The 15,089-nt window shown below is 38.8% G+C and overlaps 1 protein-coding gene across 1 annotated transcript in view; it reads right to left on the bottom strand.

The window, feature by feature from the left end:
• BMP2K (BMP2 inducible kinase) overlaps positions 1 to 15,089 on the bottom strand; it is a 254,462-nt gene that overhangs the window by 1,829 nt on the left and 237,544 nt on the right. The window lies entirely within an intron of this gene.

Below are 15,089 nucleotides of genomic sequence, written 5' to 3'. Positions count from 1 at the left end.
TTCAAGTCTAGCATGACTTCCCTTATGGAAGCTCTGGTGGTATGCCTTTCCAAAAAGAGAGACCAACAAGCAGGAACAGCTTGCTTGTTTAGTTACATGTTTCATTGTGATTTTTTAAAAAAATTAATCATTCTGTTTTTTAATAAACAGTGTCTTATGAATTTGGTTAACATGAGTGGTTCCCCCCCCCCCATAGCCTAATCAAAGCTAATGACCAGATACTGAATGAGACTATACCAAGAATCCTTGCCACCTTCTCTAGATAATATATCCCTCAAACCGTAATGTCTGGACTACTGACAGTATATTAAAAGTATGCCTCCCTTTAAATGAACATGTAACCATCAGTATGCTCAATGTATCAAATATAGTACTTTATAATTGATGGCATACCAATTGAGATATTTCAACAAACAGATGCCCCATTGGAGGCACTCACTCAGTTATGCCAAGAGATTTGGAGGACAGCTACCTGGCCAACTGACTGGAAGAGATCCATATTTGTGCCCATTCCAAAGAAAGGTGATCCCACAGAATGTAGAAATTATAGAACAATATCATTAATATCACATGCAAGTAAGATCTTACTGAAGATAATTCAGAAACGTTTGCAGCAGTATATTGACAGAGAACTTCCAGAGGTTCAAGCCGGATTCAGAAGAGGACGTGGAACAAGGGATATCATAGCTGTTGTCAGATGGATCTTGGCTCAAGGCAGGGAATACCAGAAAGATGTTTACTTGTGTTTTATTGACTATGCAAAGGCATTTGATTGTGTGGATCATGACAAATTATGGACAACATTGAGAAGAATGGGAATCCCCGAGCACTTGATTGTACTCATGAGGAATCTGTACCTTGACCAGGAGGCTGTCGTTCGAACAGAACAAGGGGACAACTACATGGTTTAAAATCAAGAAGGGAGTGCATCAGGGTTGTATTCTGTCTCCACACTTATTCAATCTATATGCTGAGCAAATAATCCGAGAAGCTGGACTATATGAAGAAGAACATGGTATCAGGATTGGAGGAAGAATCATTAACAACCTGAGATATGCAGATGATACAACTTTGCTTGCTGAAAGTGAGGATGACTTAAGGCACCTACTGATGAAGGGTGAAGAATACAGTCTGCAGTATGGATTACATCTCAACATAAAGAAAACAAAAATCTTCACAACTGGACCAATGAGCAGCATCACAATAAATGGAGAGAAGATTGAGGTTGTCAAAGAATTCACGTTGCTTGGTTCTACAATCGATGCCAACGGAAGCAGCAGTCAGGACATTAGACGACGTGTAGCATTGGGAAAGTCAACTGCGAAGGAACTGTTTCAAGTGCTGAGGAGCAAGGATATCTCCTTGAGGACTAAGGTGCGCCTGACACAAGCCATGATATTTCCAATCGCCTGGTATGCATGTGAGAGCTGGGCAATGAATAAGGAAGACCGAAGAAGAGTTGATGCTTTTGAGTTGTGGTGCTGGCGGAGAATGCTGAAAGTACCATGGACTGCTAAAAAAACTAACAGATCTGTCCTGGAGGAAGTGCAGCCAGAATGCTCCTTGGAAGCAAGAATGGCCAGACTTCGTCTCACCTATTTTGGTCATGTTGTAAGAAGGGACCATTCCCTGGAAAAGGATGTCATGCTTGGTAGGGTGGAGGGTCGACGAAAGAGGGGGAGGCCTTCAACGAGATGGACTGATACGGTGGCTGCGATGATGGGATCAAGCATAGCAGGGATTCTGGGGCTGGCGCGGGATTGGGCAGTGTTTCGTTCTGCTGTGCATGGGGTCGCTATGAGTTGGAAACGACTCGACGGCACTTAACAACAACAACAACAACAATTTCACTGAATAGTATAATAGCATCACTGTATAGTATAATACAGAAAGACAGTGTGTTAGTTTGTATGAAAATATACTGCCTCATATATACTGGAAAACTTGAATTTCAGATATGGGGATTGATTTGTATTGATCCAACCACATAATTTCATCCCTTTCCTTCCTTTGACTAAGATCAAATATTTTCAAAACAATTACCTAGTGTTGGAAGTATAATCTGTAATCAAGAAAACTGACTTCAGAAGGTTGAACTATTACTTCCCCTTTATTAGTATGCTGACACCTTTGATTATTTCTTTCTCTTTGAAAATTCAGCCTTGTTATCTTCCTATCTCTTTTTTTCCCCCTTAGTCATATTTTCCAGAGACTTTTCTTACACTAATATCCCCTTAAATATTTATGTTTCCCAGGATTCTAGCCTTGGTTGTCTTATCTTTTTCATGCCCTTTTCGGGTTCTTAACAGGTTAAGATGTTAATTGCCAAGTACATTATAATGACTCCAATCTCTTTAACCAAGCACTTACTCCTGGGTTTTAGAATCAGATCTTTAATACTTACCATACTTCAGGACATGTATTCTACTATTGCCTCAAACAATAATTTCAAGAGATCATCTTTCCTGTTAAAGCATGTTCCTTATCATCTCAGCACAGTGAACATCTCCATCCACCCAGTTCTTCAAATCAGCAGAAATCAGGAAATTGTGTTCCCTCTTCCCACCAGTTACTCTTAAAATCTCTTGAATCTGCTCCATCCTCCCAATGTGCCAGTTTTGTCTTTCATCACTCCATTATTTTTCACCTAGCAACTCTTTAGCCTCAAAAGTCATGTCTCTGCCTCCAGTCCTACATCATTCAAACTGCTCCTCTTATTGTCACCAAAGTGATTTTTTTCTGAAACACTAATCATGTTGGTAGGTAGTTTAAAACCTTTCAGTGGCTCTCAAATATGCCATCCCTTTAGCATGGCACAGAGTGCTCTTCTGTATCTGGGTCTGCCCTACCATATCTTTAATCTCAGACCCTTAACACAGCCACACCCAAATTCTCCCTAGTCAAGTTTGGCAACTGTACACTTGAAGTTTTTTGGGCTATCCCTTGCTATCTTTCTTCTTAATATCTGCTATCAGAAACCCAGGAATCTAATAGATTTGGGAACCAAGGGAAACAATTCTGTTTCAACATCTCTCTGCTAATGCAATACTGAACACCTTAGTATGAATGCCCTACCACCACTCCCACTGACTTGCCCAGCAAATGTGGCTCTTGCCATAGTCCTTCACAGCCATCCCATAATAGACCCATTTTGTATTTGGCATTCCTGATGAACCTATTGAAATCTTTATTGTAGCACCTACTGCACTGTACTGCAATTATTGCCTGTTAGCCCTATTTGACTATGAGCTGTTAGAACACAAAACTGTTTATCATTTCTTTATCCTTTATCTCTGTACTTTAGCAGTATGCTGAATCAACATTTGTTGACTGAATCAGTAAGTTACTGCTCCTAAGTCACCTAACCAACTACAGTCCATAAATTCAGAATAAAGAAAGTTACATAAAAAATAAACCCTTTACATTAAGAGATGTTTTAGCTCAGAATTTAAGTCATTCACATTTTATTTCACTCTCAAAAAAACAAAAACAAAAAAACTATCCTATAGGGGACTTTACTACATGCTGTAGACTGGTTGGTGAATAAAACAAATATAGTCTCTGCCTTCTGGAGTTTACAATCAAGTGTGGGTTACAGAGTAAAAAAGTAAACACAGGTTGGGGCCAATGCTCAGAAATAACACAGAGTAGTGATAAAGGCCATGAGAGATGGGGTGCACAAACCTCCTCAGCATAGGCAATGAAGGCCTCTCTAAGGAAATGATGGTTAAGACTGAGAAGGAGCCAGCCATGCACAGGATAGGCAGAAAACTCCAGGTGAAAGCAGCAGGACGTATGAAGTATAACCCAAGAAAGAGTTTGACATGCTTGAGAGACTGAAAATAGGCCACTGTGGCTGGAGCATAGTGAGCAAGGGGGACACTGGTACAAGAAAGGGTCTGATGAAGAAAGTCCCTCTGAGGTCATAGTAAGGAGTTTGGATTTCATTTAAAAATGTGTGTCATGAAAAGCCATTAAATCATGCCATGATCAGGTTTATATTTCAAGATGATGACAGGCTATTGTGTAGAAAAAGATGGAAAATGAGGCAACCAGGGAAAAGTTATTTGTGGTAATTCAATTTAGGGATGGCTGTGGCCTAGATGAGGATGGTGGTAGTGGAGATACAGAAAATTATAGATTGCAAAGGAAAATTCTGGATGATGGTAGCACCATTAACAAAGACAAAATAATAAATTGGGTAATGGAGGAGATTATTAAGAATTTGGTTTTGAGCACATTAAGCCTGAGGTATCTGTTAAACATTAAGTATAAGTAGTTAGATGTCTGTGGCTTGAGCTCAATGGTTAGTTTTTGGCTAAAGGTAGTAAATTTGGGAGTCATCAGCATGCACAGAGGGTATGCAGAGTAAGCCAGGAGACTTGGAGATCCTCTAAGAAAGACAGTAAGAGGGTCCAAGACTGAGCCTTCAGGTGTAAAACATACAGAAGTCAAAGAAGAGGGATCTGGAAGCAAAATGAAAAGTACCAGCCAGTGAGAAGGTAGGGATTCAGGTGAGTGCCATGCCACAGAAGCCAGAAAGATGAGTCCCGGGGGAGGCACCAGACAACTGAGCTGGATGGTGCAGAGAGGTCCAGTGACCCGAGGGTAGAAAATGACCACTAAATTGGGTCATCCTATGCAGTTGGCAACCTTTCTGGGAGCAGCGGATAAAAGCCTAGTGGGACTGAGGAATGAGTGGGAGAGAAGAAGAAAATTCAGTTAGGTTATACTTAAATACAAATATAATTTTCATATATTATTCATTTACCAGTTCCTTAAAACTAGCTAAGAATTATATGCTGGTATCTATAAAATTCCTAATAGGCTTATTTAAAGCCTAACAGATTACAACTAAATCAAATTCAGGTTCTCAACTTTGATTTCTTTGCAGACAGCATATATCAGAGGTTGCAAACAGACTGCTTTTAGATTAACCTTGGAATTTACTGTCATGAATTTTTACTCTGAAGACAAATATGTAATGTTTCCAAAAGACTTCTCAGAATCCCTCATTTGGGAACACTTCCTTGAAGATACATTTTAACTTATTACTTTCTAAAATGACCTACCCACAGAAAACCATGATGTGCAGATCACACCTCATACCTGCTTGTGGACACCTCGAGTAACATTCCAATATAATGTTCCTTAAAATATGTTCTGCTGAACACTATTTCTGCACACAACAAGAACCAAACTAAACAGTTCTGTTGTCTCAGACAACTGCATTATGAAATGCTACACTCCATATTCTGCCTCCACCACTACCGAAAAATGGTCACTAAAGGTGCCACTCCTTGGAAGGAAGGTTGGGCATGATCTATTTCCATAGTGATACTGCCTTGGAAACCCAAGGAGGGGTCACTATGAGTTGGGTGTGACTCAATGGCAAATAAAAACAACAACAAAGGTTCTGGTCAGTTCTTTACAAAAGAACCTATTTTATGAAACTTAGATTTCCCAGTTTGTCTTATTACAAATAACTTTATTTACAGGGAACGCCAATTAAACTTTATAAACAATTATGCAAAAAGCACTCACAGAAAGAGCTGCTTTACAAATAAGAAAATTATTTCTAAGGCATTTAGTTTTACTAAACCTTCTGGAATACTTAAGATAGACACTCCATCTCAAAGAGTAATCTTCAATTACCATTCAAAATTCTTTGCAATTCACTTTCTTCTGTTACATTTTCATCACAGTCTCTTATTTTGTAGAAGTTGTATTAAGAGATTTTTTTTTTTGGTATCAGTATGGAATTTTTAATTCTGCTGAACATGATAGACTAATGTATATTTAAGTATAGACCTTCCAGTTTTTCATTTTAAATACCAACATGTACTTTTTCCTTGATGGATAAAGTAAAAACCTTCCTTTTTCAGTATTAATTTTACTTTATACATTTTTTTTGCTATTCTTTCCTCATGTATACCTAATATATAACTAATAAAGTTAATCAAATAACAATCCCTAACAAGATCGTAATAAATATTGTACTCTGTCTCAATAGGTTCTACTACACAGAGTTGTTGTAGATTAATAAATAAAAATAGTACCTGACACACAAAGCACTCAGTAGAAGCTCTGGTGGTGTAGTGCCTAAAGCATTTGACTGCTAAACAGAAAGTTGGTGGTTCAAACCCTCCAGTCACTCCATGGAAGGAAGACTGGGCAATCTAATTTCATAAAGATTTACTGCCTCAGAAATCCAAAAGGGGTTGCTATGAGTCAGAATAGAGTCTACAGCAGTGGGTTTGGTTTGGTATAGGTTAAATGTTTCTTCCATCATACTCCAACCTTCTGAAAGCTTTTTTGGGATCAATGGTTGAAAGGCAATCTACAGGAGATGGAGGAGTAGGAAATGAAGGGAGGAGGGAAAAATACTGAGAGATTCAGATCCACCTTAGAACTGACTGGAGCTGACCAGAAACAAGTATATCAGCATACCACAAGGGTGCAATTTGGATCCTGGAAACTATCTCTGATTTTAGAAGAACTTTATTTGAAAACTCACAACTTGTCTGTCAAGTTTGTAGGACGGTGGTGGCTTGTGTGTAGCTGTGAGGCAGGAGGCTATGCCGCCTATATTTCAAATACTAGCAGGGTCACTCATGGTGGGCAGGTTTCAGTGGAGCTTCCAGACTAAGACAAACTCAAAAGAAGGAAGGGTCCATCTGCTTCTCAAAGAATTGGCCAGTGAAAAACCTTATGAATAGCAGTGAAACACTGTCTGATATAGTGCTGGAAGATGGGACCCTCATATGGGAAGGTTCTCAAAAATATGACTGGGGAAGAGCTGACTCCTCAAAGTAGTCTACCTTAATGATGTGGATGCAGTAAAGGTTTCAGGACCTCCATTTACTGATATGGCATGACACAAAGTGGGAAGAAAACAGCTGCAAACATCCATTAATAACTGGAATGTGGAATGCATGAAGTATGAATGTTGGAAAATTGGAAGTTGTCAAAAGTGAAATGGAACACATAAAGATCAACATCTGAAGTATTAGTGAGATGAAATGGACTGCTTTTGGCCATTCTGAATCAGACAATCACATGATCTACTATGCCGGGAATAACAAATTGAAGAGGAATGGCATGGACAAGAACTCATTGTCACAAAGAATGTTTCAAGACCTATCCTGAAGTACAATGCTGTAAGTGATACAAAAATACCCACACACCTACAAGGAAGACCAGTTAATACTACTACTATTCAAATTTATACACCAACCACTAAAGCCAAAGATGAAGAAATTGCAGATTTTTGACCAACTTCTGCAGTCTGAAATTAACCAAACATGCAATCAAGAAGTATTGATTATTACTGGTGATGGGAATGCAAAAGTTGGAAACAAAGAAGAATCACCAGTAGTTAGAAAATAGGCCTTGGTTACAGAAATGACACAGGAGATTGCATGATAGAATTTTGCAAGACCAAAGATATAGTCATTGCAAATACCTTTTTTCAACAACAAAAATGGTGGGTATACGTGTGGACCTCGCCAAATGGAATACACAGGAATCAGATTGACTACATCTGTGGAAAGAGGCAATGAAGCTCAGTATCTTCAGCCAAAACAAGGCCAGGAGCTGACTGTCCCACATACCATAAATTGCTCATATGTAAGTTCAAGGTGAAGGTGAATACCATAAATTGCTCATATGTAAGTTCAAGGTGAAGGTGAAGACAATTAAAACAAGTCCAACAAATAATGCAACACAACACATTACCATCAAGTCAGATCCGACTCACAGCCACCTATCCTTGGGTTTTTGAGGTGGTATCACTACAAAAGTAGATTGCCCAACCTTCCTTCTGAGGAGTGGCTGGTGGTTTTGAACTGCCAGCCTTCTGGTTAGCAGTTAAATGCCTTAGGCACTATGCCACCAGAGGTCCCAAAATATGACCTTATTATATCCCACCTGAATTTAGAGACCATCTGAAGAACAGATTTGATGCACTGAAGACCAGTGATCAAAAACCAGACAAATTGTGGGATGACATCAAGAACATCATCCATGAAGAAAGCTGTTGTTGTTCTTGTTGTTATGTGCCATCAAGTCGGACCCAACTCATAGCGACCCCTCCTTGGGTTTCTGAGGTGGTTATCACTATGGAAGTAGATTGCCCAACCTTCCTTCCGAGGAGTGGCTGGTGGGTTTGAACTGTCAGCCTTCTGGTTGGCAGTCAAGTGCCTGAGGCACTATGCTACCAGAGCTCCTCGAAGAAAGCTAAAGGTCATTAAAAGGACAAGAAAGGAAGAAAATACCAAAATGGATGTTGGAAGAGACTCTGCAATTTGCCCTTGAAGGGAGAGTAGCTAAAGCAAATGGAAGAAATGACAAGATAAAACAGCTGAACACAAGATTTCAAAGAGCAGCTTGAGAAGACAAAGTCAATTATTATAATGAAATGTGCAAAGACCTAGAATTAGAAAACCAAAAGGGAAGAACATGCTCAGCATTTCTCAAAGCTGAAAGAACTGAAGAAAAAATTCAAGCCTCAAATTGCAATACTGAAAGATTCTATAGGCAAAATACTGAATGATGCAGGACACGTCAAAAGAACATGGAAGGGGGAAAAAAAAAAGAACATGGAAGGAATACACATAGTCACCATACCAAAAATAATTGGCTGATGTTCATCTATTTCATCAAGAAGCAACAGTACTAAAGAAAGAAGCTGAAGCTGCACTGAAGGAACTGATGAAAAACAAGTTCCAGGAACTGATGGAATACCCATTACACTGTTTCAGCAAATGGATCCCACGCTGGAGGCACTCGTGTATGCCAAGAGATTTGGAAGATAGCTACCTGGCCAACTGACTGGAAGATATCCATGTCTGTACCCATTCCAAAGAAAGGTGATCCAACAGAATGTGGCAATTATCAAACAGGATCATCACATGCAAGTAAAATTTTGCTGGTGATGATTCAAACACAGTTGCAGCAGTATATAAATGGAGAACTTCCAGAAATGCAAGCTGGATTCAGAAGAGGATGCAGAACGAGGGACATCACTGGTAATGTCAGATGCATCTTGGCTGAAAGCAAAGAATAGCAGAAATATGTTTACTTGTATTTTATTGACTATGCAAAAGCATTCAGTTGTATGGATCATAACAAATTATGGGTAATATTTCAAAAAATGGGAATTCTAGAATGCTTAATGGTGCTCATGAAAAACCTGTACGTAGACCAGAAGGCTGTCCTTTGAACAGAACAAGGGATACTGCATGGTTTAAAATCAGGAAGGGTGTATGTAAAGGTGGTACCCTTTCACTATACTTATTCAGTCTATATGCTGTGCACATAATCCAACAAACTGGACTATATGAAGAACGTGGCATCAGGATTGGAGGGAGACTCATTAACAACCTGCAATATGCACATGACACAACCTTGCTTGCTGAAAGTAAAGATGACTTGAAGTTACTGATAACGATTAAAGACTGAAGTCTTCAGTATGGATTACACCTAAAAATAAATGAAAATCCTCATAACTGGACAATAAATCAGCATCACAATAAATGGAGAAAAGACTGAAGTTGTCAAAGATTTCATTTTACTTGGATCCACAATCAACAACAATGGCAGCAGCAGTCAAGACATCAGATGTCATACTGTATTGGGCAAATCTGCTAAGTCCTTTGTGAAGTCCTGAAGAGCAGATATGTCTCTGAAGACTGAGGTGCACCTACCCAAGCCATGGTATTTTTCATCACCTCATACACATGTGAAAGCTGGACAATGAATAAGCAAGACCGAAGAAGAGTAGATGATTTTGAGTAGATGATTTTCGAAGTAGGGAAAATGATGGTATTCACCTCATAGATTAAATATGATAATACACATAAAACACTTAGAACAGTACTTGGCATGTTATAGGTAGTCAGTAAGGGACTATTATTGTTATTGCTCCTGTGTTAGTCCATCATTTCATGATTATTTGTAGAGTACATAATGTGTACTTCTAATGGTAATGAAAAATATTTAAGTACAAGTCAGAGCGAATAGGAACTAATATTGTTGAGTGCACAAATTTAGTGCCAAGGGTTTTTATATACATCATCTCTCATCTCCTCACCATTCGACTCCCACAAAAACATTTGGAAGAAAATGCTCATTAAGTTTTGCTTTGCTCTTTTTTCTAGTCAATCTTATTAACCACATCTTCGAAAACTTTCCTCTTCCTTTCCATGTTAGATCATTGTCGTCACATCCTACCACTTCAAAGATGTGCATTATTACCACCCAAAATACAGACTTTAGCTTTTTCTCTTTACATCTTTCTTTTGGTGACTTTAATCCTGTTTTATAAAGAAATTTTTAGATTTAGTCCAATCTCTTTCTATATATAAGAATTGGAGACCTAAGGAAGTTGAGTAACTTGTCCAAGTTTAAGGCCACATCTATCAAGCTAGCAGCTTCTCTGCTAATGACTTGGATATGTACAAGTGCATAAAAACTCTCGTCAATAAATTCTATAATTAAACTACCAATAGAGTATCATCACCAGCAAAATTTCAACATAGCTTATAAACAACCTATACCAAAATACCCACCACTCTTCTGTCAGTTTGTTGTACTGTTGTGGCTTGAGTGTTGCTGTGGGGCTGAAGGCTATGTCACTGGTATTTCAAATACCAGCAGGGTCACCCATGGTGGACAGGTTTCAATGGAGCTTCCAGACTAAGACAGATTCAGAAGAACAGAAGAAGGAAGGGGCCATCCACTTCTCAAAGAATTGGCCAGTGAAAAACCTTATGAATAGCAGTGAAACAATGTCTATTACTGGAAAATTTTATGAAAAGCCCTGAAACACTGTCTGATAGTGCTGGAAGATGAGCCCCTTACATTGGAAGGCACTCAAAATACAACTGGGGAAGAGTTGCCTCCTCAAAGTGGAGTCTACCTTAATGATGTAGATGGAATTTGGCACCTCCATTTGCTGATCCGGCAAGACTCAAAATGGGAAGAAACAGCTGCAAACACCCATTAATAATCAGAACATGGAATGTACAAAGTGTGACTTTAGGAAAACTGGAAATTGTCAAAAATGAAATGGAATGCATAAAGATCAATATCCTAGGCATTAGTGAGCTAAAGTGGACTGATTTTGGCCATTTTGAATGAGACCACCATATGATCTACTATGCTGAGAATGACAAACTGAAGATGAATGGTGTGGCATTCATCATCACAAAGAATGTTTCAAGATCTATCCTGAAGGACGATGCTGTCACTGATAGGATAATATCCATATGCCTACAAGGAAGACACCTACCACCAAAGCCAAATAAAAGGAAATTGAAGAATTTTACCAATTTCTGCAGTCTGAAATTAACCAAACATGCAAACAAGATGTGTTGATTATTACTGATGACTGGAATGCAAAAGGTAGACACAAAGAAGAATCACTGGTAGCTGGAGAATATGGCCTTAGTGACAGAAATGACACCAGAGATTGCATGATAGAATTTTGCAAGGCCAACGACTTACTCATTGCAGATACCTTTTTTCAACAACACAAACAGCGGCTATACATGTGGACTTTGCCATATGGAATACACAGGAATCAGATCAACTACATCTATGGACAGGGACAATGCAGAAGTTCAATATCTTCAACCAAAATACAGCCGGGGCGGACTGTCGAACAGACCATCAACTGCTCACATGCAAGTTCAAGCTGAAGCTGAAGACAATTAAAACAAGTCTACAAAATACTACCTTGATTACATCCCTCCTGAATGTAAAGACCATCTAAAGAATAGATGTGAAGCACTAAAGACCAGTGATTGAAAACCAGAGGAATTGAGGGATGACATCATGAACATCATCCATGAAGAAAACGAAACATAATTAAAAAGACAGAAAGGAAGAAAAGACCAAAATGGATGTCAGAAGAGATGCTAAAAGTTGCTCTTGAGCAGAGAGTAGCTAAAGCAAATGGAAGAAATGACAAGAGTGCCACAATCATTCAGTGAGAGAGAAAACAGCCTCCTCAGCAGGCAGTGCTGGGAAAATTGGATATCCAAATGCAATAGAATAAATTGGACCCTTACCTTATATCATGTACAAAATTAACTAAAAAGTGGATTAAAGACCTAAACTTAAGAACTAAATCTATAAAACTCTTAGATTTATCCTTATAAAATATAGGGATAAATCTGCATCATCTTGGACTTGACAATAAATTCTTAAACGGGAGCTCTGGCGGCATAGTGCTTAAGGCATGTGACTGTTAACCAGAAGGCTGGCAGTTCAAATCTACATTTCTTTGTGCATTTCTTAAATATGATACCAAAAATATAGGCAACCAAAGAAAAACACAGATTCTTTGGATTTCATCAAAATGAAACCTTTTGTGCATAAAAGGCCACCACCAAGAGAGTGAATAGATAACCTACAAAATGGGAGAAAATATTTGAAAATCATGTATCTGATAGGATAGATAAAGAATTCCTACAACTCAACAATAAAAAGACAACCCGATCAAAATATGGGCAAAAGACTTGAACAGATATTTCTACAAAGAAGATATACAACATGGTCAATAAGAACATGAAAATACAGTCGTTGTTGTTAGCTACTATTGGGTCAATATTGACTAATGGAGACCCCATGTGAGCAGGGTTTTCAAAGCCATGAAGTATATGACCAGGACTGCCTCCCAAGGTGCCTCTGAGTGAGTTTGGACCACCAATCTTTTAGCAAGTAGTCAACCACTTAAGTCTTTGCACCACCACAGGACTCCCTTCATTAATTACCCAAAGCAAAACCAAACACTGCCATTGAATCGATTCTGACTCTAGTGATCCCATTTGGGTTTCTGAGGCAGTAAATCTTTACAGAAGTAGATTGCCCAGTCTTCCTTCCACAGAGTGTCTGGTAGGTTTGAACCACCAACCTTCTGGTTAGCAGTCAAATGCCTTAGGCACTATGCCATCAGAGCTCCTTTCATTAATCCCTAGTGAAACACAAATCAAAACCACAATGATATATACCATTTCATACCTACTAGGAGCTCTGGTAGCATAGTGCCTAAGGCACTTGACTGCTAACCAGAAGGCTGGCGGTTCAAACCCACCAGCCACTACTCGGAAGGAAGGTTGGGCAATCTACTTTCACAGTGATACTGCCTCGGAATCCCAAGGAGGGGTCACTATGAGTCAGGTCCGACTTGATGGCACATAACAACAACAGGATAGCTATAATCAAATCAAAACAACCAAACCTAAAAATAAATAAGAACATAACAAATATAGGCAAGGATATGGAGAAATCGAATCCTCGTCCATTAATGGTGATACTGTAAAACAGCAGCTGCTATGGAAAAGTTTGCCAACTCTTAAAAAAGTTAAAGTTAAAATTACCCTATGATCCAGCAATTCCACTTCTAGGTTTATAGCCAAAAGAACGACAACAGGGACTCAAATAGCTATCATCCACGAAAGCCAAAGATGGAAATAACACAGTGTCCATCAACAGATGATGGATAAACAAAATGTGATACATATATACAATGTAATACTACACTGCCACAAGAGATATGAAGTCCTGATACATGTGACAACATGGATGAACCTTGAAAACATCATATTAAGTGAAATAAGCCAGACACAAAAGGACAAGTATTACGATTTCACTTATATGAGGTACTTTGTATAGGAAAATTCAAGAGACAGAAAGTAGACTAGAGGTTACCAGGAGCTAGGGTAAAGGGGAGAACAGGGTACAAAGTCACCTAATAGGTACAGTGTTTCTGTTTGGGGTATGGAAAAATTTTGGAAATAGTCATAGTGGTTGCATAACACTATGAATGTAATAATGCCACTGAACTGTATACTTAAAAATGGTTTAAAACGACAGACTTATCTTGAACCTCTTTTGTACTCTTTTATAAAACTATGATAAGTTTTAAAAAAAATGCTAATAGAATGAGCGTTGTATCATTTCTACTTCAACAAACAGAGGTTTGCTGAACTGTATAATGAGTACCTTGCATTAAGAGTATTTTACAGTTTGCAGAGTTAAGCTCAAAGGAGTTCTAGTGGCTCAACAGCTAAGCACTTGGCTGCTAACTGAAAGGTTGGTGGTTAGACCCACCCAGTGGCTCTGCGGGAGAAATACCTAGGTATCTGCTTCCATAAAGATTTCAGCCTAGGAATCCCTACAGGGAAATTCTACTCTGTCACATGAGGTCACTTTGAGTCAGAACTGACTCAATGGCACCTAACAACAACAGACTTAAGCTTTACAGATACGACAGAGGCTTGCTCTATCAATATTCAACTTTATAAAATCCAAAGAAGTTATATTTCCAAATAAGCCTCAATTTCTTCATCTATGTAACAGGGACAATAATTGAATTTACCTATTTCTAATCATTAAGTAGGAAGCTCTGGTAGCATAGTGCCTAAGACACTTGACTGCTAACCAGAAGGCTGGCAGTTCAAACCCACCAGCCACCCCTTGGAAGAAAGATGGGGCAATCTACTTTCGTAGTGGTACTGCCTCGGAAACCCAAGGAGGGGTCACTGTGAGTTGGGTCCAGCTCGATGGCACATAACAACAACAACAACAATCATTAAGTAAGAAAATGTTTGCCTTACTCAGCAAGTTATTTAAATATTAGGGATGTGTGTGCATGTGTGTGTGTGTGAGAGAGAGGGAGATTAAATTACAAAGTATACTATGATAGTGAATTAATCACCTAGCAAAGCAAGGTATTGTGCAACATGTACAAAGATGGAAAAGACAATCCCTAACCTCAAGAAGCTTATTGACTTAAAAGTTGTAAAATAGTTCTATAGGTTTGTACAGTCAGAAACTCATGTAACTCATGCTGATGCTAGTAACCTGGAAAACAACTGACCAAGGTAAAAGCAATAGGGAGGTGGTGGAGACCAAGCACCTCACCAAATGAATACAAGAACATGAATTCACCCATTCCATGCTTACGAGTTTTCATAAAAAGCAATTTCTAAACAACAATGAGATACCATCTTGCTCCAGCACTAGTAGCAAAGTTCAACAAGACAGAAAATAACAAATGCTGGCGAGGTTGTGGAGAGATT

Source organism: Orycteropus afer, unplaced genomic scaffold, assembly GCF_000298275.1.
Source record: "Orycteropus afer afer isolate SDZICR_OR568_19922 unplaced genomic scaffold, OryAfe1.0 scaffold00270, whole genome shotgun sequence".
Taxonomy (NCBI): domain Eukaryota; kingdom Metazoa; phylum Chordata; class Mammalia; order Tubulidentata; family Orycteropodidae; genus Orycteropus; species Orycteropus afer.
The sequence above is the reverse complement of the archived record's forward strand: the minus strand, read 5'-3'. Positions and strand labels throughout refer to the sequence as shown.